The sequence below is a fragment of the Bemisia tabaci genome, chromosome 8 (assembly GCF_918797505.1).
Source record: "Bemisia tabaci chromosome 8, PGI_BMITA_v3".
NCBI lineage: Eukaryota > Metazoa > Arthropoda > Insecta > Hemiptera > Aleyrodidae > Bemisia > Bemisia tabaci.
In genome coordinates, this window is record NC_092800.1 from 15,270,060 (window position 1) to 15,279,322 (window position 9,263).

Genomic DNA, 9,263 nt, shown 5'->3' on the forward strand with positions numbered 1-9,263 from the left:
TTTAGAGTCCCTTTATCCTGAGAGTCAAGACAATGTGAATCCATTTCTGATTGGTTCCCGTATTTTAGACCTTCACAATGTCACAAACGGGAATAAAGATTACATTTTCGCCGATTGCAAAGATTATAATCTGGAATGGACCAGGGAATTACGGGTTCGGCAAGGAATAAACGGAGAAAGGAATTTGAGAATGGGCCGATCAAAGATTATGAAAAACGTTCAATTTCTGTAACCTTCATTCCCGTTTGTGACTCCATGAGGGGGTGTTGTCTTGACTCTCAGTATAAAGGAACTCTAAGGGACTTTAGGTGGAATTGCGAACAAAATCATCTGAAAAATTGTAGGGAAAATATTCATAAGTTTACCAGGAAATGCGTGTTTTATCGAAGGAAATTTGGCAACGCCTGGTGGCTCATACGGCGTTCTTCCTTAGCGCGGCGGAATGAGTCAGCGGTGGTCCCCGGCTTGACCGACGCGGGCCCCCCCGGATCCCCGAGTGGATGCCCAATGCCACTGCCCGGTGCCCGATGCCCGATGTCGGGGGGGGGGGAGGGGGGAGCGATTGGGGGCGAGTGCGCGCCGCGCCGCGGCGAATCGGCAGATTCCCCGATTATACGCACAGAAACAAGTCTGCTGCAGGTACTACACCTTTACGCCGCGCCGTTGCCGTCTTCCTCTCAAGATAGCGCCACTGTCGTGCTAATGGAAGAACGGCGTATGAACCTTCAAGCGTTGCCAAATTTCCTATGATACGACTCGATTTTTTGGAGAGTTTAAGAATATCTTTCCTCCCATTTTTCAGATAATTTTTCTCTCAATTTTACCTGAAGTTCCTCAAACTTTCAAGGAAATGTTTTTCCCTGAAGTCTCCAGGCAATTTTAGCAGATGCATACGTACATCAGGCCTTGGTGTCTCATTAAGCGCTTTCGTAGTCGTAAGAACTAATAAAAACGCCTTCCTCCGGATAATGTGACGAATATAAGTGAATGGCTGTTTTTCTTAACGCTGCGTTGAAGTCTCTACGCAGTTTCAGTAGAGGCATACGTATATTGGGTCTTGAGCGTCTTGCTAAATTATTGCATAGTTTTCAGGACTAAGAAAAACTCCTTCCGTTGAAAAACGTAACAAATGGAACTGAATGGCTGTGTTCCTTACCTCTGCGTTAAAGTCTCCAGGCAGCTTCGCTAAGGAAAAACGTCGTATGAGCTATCAGGCGTTGTCAAATTCCTTTAGACAAATCACTAATTTTCAGAAAATTTTGTGAATATTTTCCCTTCAATTTCTCAGATAATTTTGGTTGTGATTTGATCTAAAACGTCTGAAAATTTCAAGGGAAAACATTCATAACTTTCCTAAAAAATGATCATTTTACCGGAGGAAATGTGGCAACTCTCGAGTGTATCATACCGGGATGCGCAAAAGAAACCCTCGGTACGCGTGTCACATGTGCAGAGTTCCCCCTCCCTGCTCCCTCCTAAAAGATAGGGGGGTCGTGACCTTCCCAAAAATTGTCTCTCTCGATGGTTAGAACAAATGTTCTTACCAGTACATTAAAACTCAAAAATTGAAAACCTTATGGTGTATCGAGGGTTTTTTTTACCCCGATCGGCATGAGTATTTCCATGTTCGTTGTGAGCTGGCAGTACATTATCTGGCCTACCTCGAAAATTGAAGGCGAGATGGTAACATGCATCGCTATACCCCCTTTTTGATACGAAATCACTAGATAGGGTTAAAAATGTTGGCATCACAATCAATGTTTCCTCGCGAGGAATGTTGGAAATGAGGGCGTTGCGATATGGAGAGGAGTCAAGAAATCCTATTTTCAGCGTTAGGCACTTTATGAACGGTCCCTTACGCATTATATGTTAGCCTACTATTGCGTGGATATTATGCTCTGGTGAGAGAGAGACTGTTGAAGTATTTTCCGGTAAATGTGGCAAGCTCCCGTGAGAGTAAGCTTTCCGGTAAGAATAGTAACATTGCACCGAGAATGTCTTCTTGCCTACCTCAGAATTGAAGGGAAAATAGCGATGTTCGTACTCTTCATAAAAAGAATAAATATGAGAGGTAGAAAAGAACAAGGTGGAGATGATGATGTAGAATTAGGATAAGAAAAAGGAGAAGAAAAGAAAGAAAAAAAGATGATGGGGAGAAGTGGAAGAAAAAGAAAAAGGTGAAGAATCTGGAGAGGGAGAAGATGAAGAAGATGGATAGAAGAAGGAGAGGAGAGGAAATAACATGAACGAATTTTGACCAGCGAATACACTTTTCTGGAGGTATTTGCCCAAATGGGAATGTTGAGTCCCCGAAAATAAAAGTTTCCACTTGTCGCCAGGACGCCAGTGGCGGGTCTCTTGTCTCTGGTCCGTATACTTTCCCGATATAGATAGAGTACCTATAAATACAGAGTATGGCCATTTTGGTGCCGATTTTTCATTGGTCGCGAGAATATAGGCTGACACGATGTTCCTACGGCCGTAAATAAACAAACAAAATGGCTGTTATCAGCAAGCAAGTTTGGGGTTATGCACATCCTACACCCTCCTATGGTAAACGCGAAAGGCGATTTATAACAGTGTTTTCATGTGTTTTTTATGTGTTATTCGTAGATATGCTAGTTTAAATTGTTACTGCCGTATAATAGAAATTTTTGTCAAATTTCAGCTTCATTTCAATGTTACGGTGGGTCGCCATCATGTTTGTTTATTTACGGCCGTAAGAGCATCATGAAGCCTAAAAACTCGCTGACCAATCAAACAGCGGCACAGTTTTCCTGTAGTTTAGAGATACGAATGGCCATACTCTGTCTATAAAGGTACTCTACCCCTCCCCAGCTGCATAAAAACTCTCTCCAAACGCCCATTTATCCGGGTCACCGGTCAATTTTGTGCCTTTCAGCGAGCTCATTATTGAAATAGATAGACAAAGCTATAGACAAAGGAAACAAGGGGAAAATGGAATAATCTTATCGGCTGAAACGGGTGGTTCTTACAGACTAAAGGGGTAAATGATGGCGTAGCCATAGGGTCTCTCGAAGGATGCCGTCAGTTAGTTCATTGATTACCTCCCTCATCCACTGCGACCACCCGCCTCCGCCAATATGATCGCTCCATTTCCTCTTTGTCTATCAGTTTCAGTAATCAGCCCGTGGTTTTGCCATCGACACAGGTGCAAAGAGATATCGGTGGGTTTGAAGCGCCAATTAATTGAAATGGTTGTTTTTTCTACTCTGGCGTTTAAGTCTCTTCTTCGAAAAATCATGGGTTTAGGTCTGCCGTGCTAAGGAAAAACGCCGGATGGGGATATTTCGCGGTGGATGTGGCAAGCTCTGACGGGAGTAAGCTAGCCGATGCATAGTACTCCGGCCGGTCGGACTCGGCCGCGGGAATAATTATGAACGGGGACCGAGGAACGGGGAACGGGGAACGTGGAACGGGGACCGGGGATAGTATGCCGATGCCGTGTGGCGGTTGCCGGGCGCGGATACTACCTGTGATGAAGTTATTAACCCATATCTCTTGCCGACAAAGGCCAGGTAAGCCCACCCAAACAGCTCCATTACCGTCGGATTCGCACAACGCCGCCCCGGACCCGACGACCGCCACGCCGGCCAACCTTGTAATTACAATATCCAACATCTTGTTTTCTTTTTAGTATTTATTAACTTAAATATCTCACTCTCCGGTGTTAGTTTCCACACGTTGCCCCAGCTCCGGCCCGGGCCCCGGGCCCCGGGGTTGTGCCGCACTCCGTCGTCTCCCGTACGCAGGGACGTAACTCCATCTCGAGGTTGCCAAATTGGGTCCAACAATTAATTTATATTACATAATTATTATTTATCTAATTTTATCCAAAATTTCCCTGATTTTTGCATGAAATGTGAGGAAAAATCAGCGCGATTTTCAGTTAGAAATGCTCCGGATTCTCCTGGTTAATGTGCGATTTGCGAGGGGAAATTTGGCAGCATCGAAATGTAGTTGCGTTCTTTCGTGAAAGGAACGACGACTTGTGGGCCCTGACGGGAGGATTTTTCCCCCGCCCCCGCCTGCGTGTCTACGCTTTTCGGTTTGGTTCTCTGTTTCGTCGGATCGGACTCGTAGATTGAATTGGTTCAGAGGCAATACATTCCGGAGCAGTGCTCTTATTCCATGTTCGTTAAAAGTTCCGGGATCCGGAACTTTTTGTTCCAAGTTCACCTGTTTCATGACCGTCGAAAGTTCCGGGATTCCTTTTAGATTTTTTCAAACGTTCCGAGAAAGTTCCGGAAAATGCAAGAGATCCGGAACATTTCGGGAATTTTAAAAAGTTCCGAGAAAAATTCAAGAAAATTGCCGGGATTTTGAGGTAGTTCCGGAAAATGAGAGCACTGTTCCAGAGTGGCTAAGAATAGTTTTTACAGTCGCTCCTGAAACAGCTCCCTTCCTCCCTCCCCTAAGGAAAGGAGTTGTTTAAAAAACGACTAAAACCACAACCTTGAAAATAAAAATGATTAATTGCCAAAGATGATACATTTTAGAGACCCTGCACAAACAGTATCAGCAATGTCGCCGAATGAGACTCAAGTTAAATTCAGACGACAACGCTACTTCTTGCGGATGATGGTTACTGAGCAAGTTATAGAGCAAGAAATCAAATCAAATTCACGTGATGATGACTTATTAATATCGAGGTTGACATTTTTCCACGTGAGTATATTCTTAGATTAGCTTGCTGAAACTCAGCTTGAAAGTGCTTAATACTTCGCTCAACAATCATCAGGCAAAACTGAGCGTTGACTTCCGGACAAAATTTACACAAAAGGAAACATTGCAGGGCAGGGTCTCTGAAATACGTTGTCTCTGTTGCCATGAGATATGCTTTAAAAGTTTGGGCTCGGCCATTATCCACTTGAAAACGCTGTCCCGGAAATGGCGTCCTTTTGTTGGCTTTCTCACGGACAATTGACGAAGTCATGGAGCACGACATCATTAAACACCGAAAACGACGTGTTCAAACAGAAATCAAACACCGGAATCCTCCAACAAGGCGTACCGAATTGACATTCGATCCGTCCAAACGTTCGATATTCGTCAGTATCGAACCCCAAAAAACTCCTTAGTAGTTCTCAGAGGCCCGCAGTATCCATGTGCGAGTATCTTGTGTGGGTATACATTTGTGTATAATGAATGACCGATTGTCATCTTTGAATAATATTTCTTCACACTAAATCGATGGTGAAAGTTAAAAAACACATATCATCAAGATCAAATCATTGAACGTTGCAGTTTCACGCTATATTTTATTTCCATGAAGAAAAACCACCAAGTTTTGGCATTTCGGTTTTTTCCTGATTTTGTCTCGTCCGATTAACGCGGAGTGTTTAGTGCACGTCTTAGTCTTAGTCTTATCTGGGCACTTTATAGACCTCTTGAGCGACCCTTAAACATATTTCTTCCTTTTCAAAATGACTATTCACTTGGACATATCATCGCATATCTCGGGCAAACTTGACCTAAATTTATATCGAAATTCAAAAGTAAGAGACATCTAAAGTGTAAACGCGATACAACTATTCTCGCAAGATGGATGTCCACATTACATTTGAAAAATGTAAGACGCGGTGCGTGAGTTGTGAACTCGCAATGCTCTGCTCTAGTTTAAAGCAACATTACAAATAAGACGAACGGAAACAAAAACAACATGGAAGTAGAGGAAGGAAAAGGATGCGCGCTAACGACGGCGCAAAGATACAACTATTCGTACTCGATGGACGTCCGTGCTGTATCTGAAAAATGGAAGGCGCGTTGACGCGAAGCGTGAGCTCTCAATGCTCTGCTATATGCTGTTAATAAGGTGTCGCTCAGATTCGGGAGAAAAGTTAAAAAAGAGGCCCGAACACATCCCTCCTACCTTCGGCTATGTTACTCACGTAGTGCTTGAAGCACCATTACGAATTAGACAAACGCAAACAAACACAATGTGGAAATAGAGGGAGGGAAAGGATATGCGCGTTTACGACGGCGCAGAGATACAACTATTCGTACTCGATGGACGTCCGTGCCGCATCTGAAAAATTGAAGGCGCGGTGACGCGAAGCATGAGCTCTCAATGCCCTGCTATATCGACGGTGAAACTACCAAACCACGTCGGTTTGCGACGTCGCAGACTTCCTGTCATACTTTATTTTTTAAATGAAAAACTACTCAACGTCCAGTCTTGAAAATTTCTGTGATTTTTCCTCTTCGTGCGGAGAAAATTCTGTGAAAATTTGAAGGAATGATATTGATTTGGTCTACTTCAAAAAAACAATATGCGAGCGTAGATTTTTAAACACCGCAAACGAGATACGTGGTTTGGTAGTTTCACCGTCGATATGCTGTCAATAAGGTGTTACTCCGATTTGGAAGAAAAGTTAAAAAAGAGGCCCGAATACGTCTTGCGTGTTGTCGGCTGTGTTGATAATCGTTCTTTCTTCTTTTTTCAGGTTCTTGCCTGATTTTTAGACCCACGTCTTAAGTTCGTGTAAACCGCAGCACTGACTCGGTTCTTATGGAAATAATGGGGTGCTTGGATGCGTCTAGTGGTTTTAATTTTTTTTATTTTCTTTAATTTCAGAAGTCTGTCGGTCACTTCAATACGTTCAATTTCACAATTTTTACTCTGTACGATTCATAAACTTTGAACCTGAAAATAGCGTAAACTTGTGCTGCTTTGCCAAAATTTTCTGAACCCCTCTCCACGAAGGGGATGCCTCATCAGGAAATATCACATCGCCAGCTTTAACCAGCCAAGGGTGTACGCCCTCAGATGCGAGCCAGTTCGACCTTGGATGGATGTCGGGGTGAGGATTTTGGTAGGCTAGTTTTTACAAATTGATGCAGGATTACCAAACCAATTACTCAACTCCTTGGTCATGAGCCATGATTATATGGACCACATTTTGCACTGGACAACCACTATTTCTGGCTCATTTTAGGAACAGCATATACGCCATTGGTTTCTCTATGCAGAAAGATGCTTTCATGGAAGAGCCAGATATAGTAGTTCCTTATAGCAAAATTCAATCCATTTTACAAGAAGAAAGATAGCAGTGTGAGGCTCTGAAATGAATCAATGAGTTCGAAAACACACTAACTCGAAAAAAAAAAATGTTCAAGAAACACTTAAAACTGCGCAGCGGGCGAAGAAGTTAGTTTAAGAAAAACCTTTTTGGTGTCAAAGGACAAGTACTTAGAGACTTTGTAAAGCACCAAATTGAAATCGATACACCATGTTTGATGACAGAGAATTAAGCGTTTAAAAGCGAGTTGGTGTGTTTACCGACTTTCAGATGCTGATTTTTCATGGTCTGCCCTGAAATATTTATATTTTTCGATCTGAATAACGCTTGAATATTTATATAACTTGTTGATACAAGGCATACTGAACCGAAGAAAGAAAACCGCAAGATCGGATGGTCACCCGTTTCCCTAGAAATGGCCAAAATTGGTATTTCCAATGAAATACTTCGATTTTTCCCTTTTCCCGTCGCTGTTTCGAGCACTTCCGATTGCAATCTCGAAATTTCTGTTTGCGTGTAGATGCTTCTATCCATAAGTGTTACTAAACCGTAAAAAGCGAAAATAAAAAAAAAACAGTTGGTGTGTTTTCGAACTCACTGATACAAATATGTTTTCCCGCTGGGTTCGAATAATCGATTATATCGCCATCGCGGAGCCTCTTCGATAAAGGGATCCGAGCCGAAGTCAGAGTGAATAAATATTTGGCTTTGGGCTTTTGAGGTTGAGATCCGGCTGGATTCCTCCAGTATAGTGTGATGACGCCGCGCCGCACAATGAATCAAATCAATCAAAAAGGTCGGACATGAAATTTTTGACTAAAACTGCAAATTTTCATCTTTATTCCGTCACAATTTAAATTTCAAGAGGTGCCCCTAGAAGACAATTTTACAAAGAAATCAATGGACCCACTTTTAGAACTTCAAAGTTCTGTTTAAACGGAGTCACAGACGTTTAAAGTTTCCAAATTTTGTCCGACCGCTTATTGACCCGGCCCACCGGGCGTCGCCCGTAACGAGATCCAAAACAAGCACCGGTGATCCGATTCTCTCTAAAATAGGTTGTTTGAGTGTTTGTTTGTGTATTTGTTTATTTGTTTGTCTGTTTGTTTGTTTGCGTGTGCATGAGCCGTGGCAGTAGTCGCTTGCTCTATGACTCTGATTTTCATTCAATGATCCTGAGTTCTTGTTTCTGTTCGTCCGTTTGGAAGCATTTATGCTGAATGGAACTATGTGCAAATGAATTAAATCTAAAGAAAGTATGTACATAGGGTTCACAACCTTCATAGTTTTAGCAGTGGCGTGGCGTGCTTTGCGATGTATCGATTGATCTGTCATTTAAACCTATGGAAAAAGATCGATAGAAGGGTGTTCGCAACGAACACCTTAATAATCGATTCTTTTCCATATCTTCAAATGAGGAAATATCGATAATCGATCATAAACGCCACGCCACTGAGTTATAGAAATTTGAGCCGCTTTCACGGCGCTCTCTGGCGTTCCGCGACACCTAACCTCACCTAACCTAACACCACAGCCGTATTAACCCTCTATGGCAGGAATTAATTTTGGATCTCGGACACTAATCTATTTTGAAGCTTGCATAAAAAAATAGAGTACCGAATTTGTTTTCAAAATTTTAAATTTCAGGGAATAAATTATTCAAAAAAAGAAAAACCTAACGAACTTTGAAAAATAATGTCAAAAGGGCTAGATTCGATTTTTAAAAACCCCAAAAATACGCTGTTACGAATTCGTAACGTTATGCCTTAGAGGGTTGAGAAAAACGCCGTATGAACATTCGAGAGTGACCAAATTCCCTCCAATAAAATGTTAGTATAAAGAATTAGTAGAATTATTGACCTGGAAATTTGACTTTCGCTGAACTATTGCAGGTCGAAGAATTTCGGCGCTCTCACATACGAGACCTCCAAAATGAGAGTAACTCGATCGGTATGTAACTATTCAAACGCAAAGGAGCGTGTGTTGCATGACCGACTAAATGCAGGCGCATCATAATGCCAAGTCCGTTCGCTGGCGCTGCGTCACCCGGGACGAAGCCTATCCAATTATTTTAAAGCTTTAATACTTGCGTTCGAAGAAGTGAAGCTTGAGAAATGTTTTCACGCCGGTAGATCTTAAGTTGTCATCGGAGAAACATCCACATTCTTCCAGTAAAATTACTCTAGAAGATCGGTAAGTTTCTAAACGGACCGTCCCGTC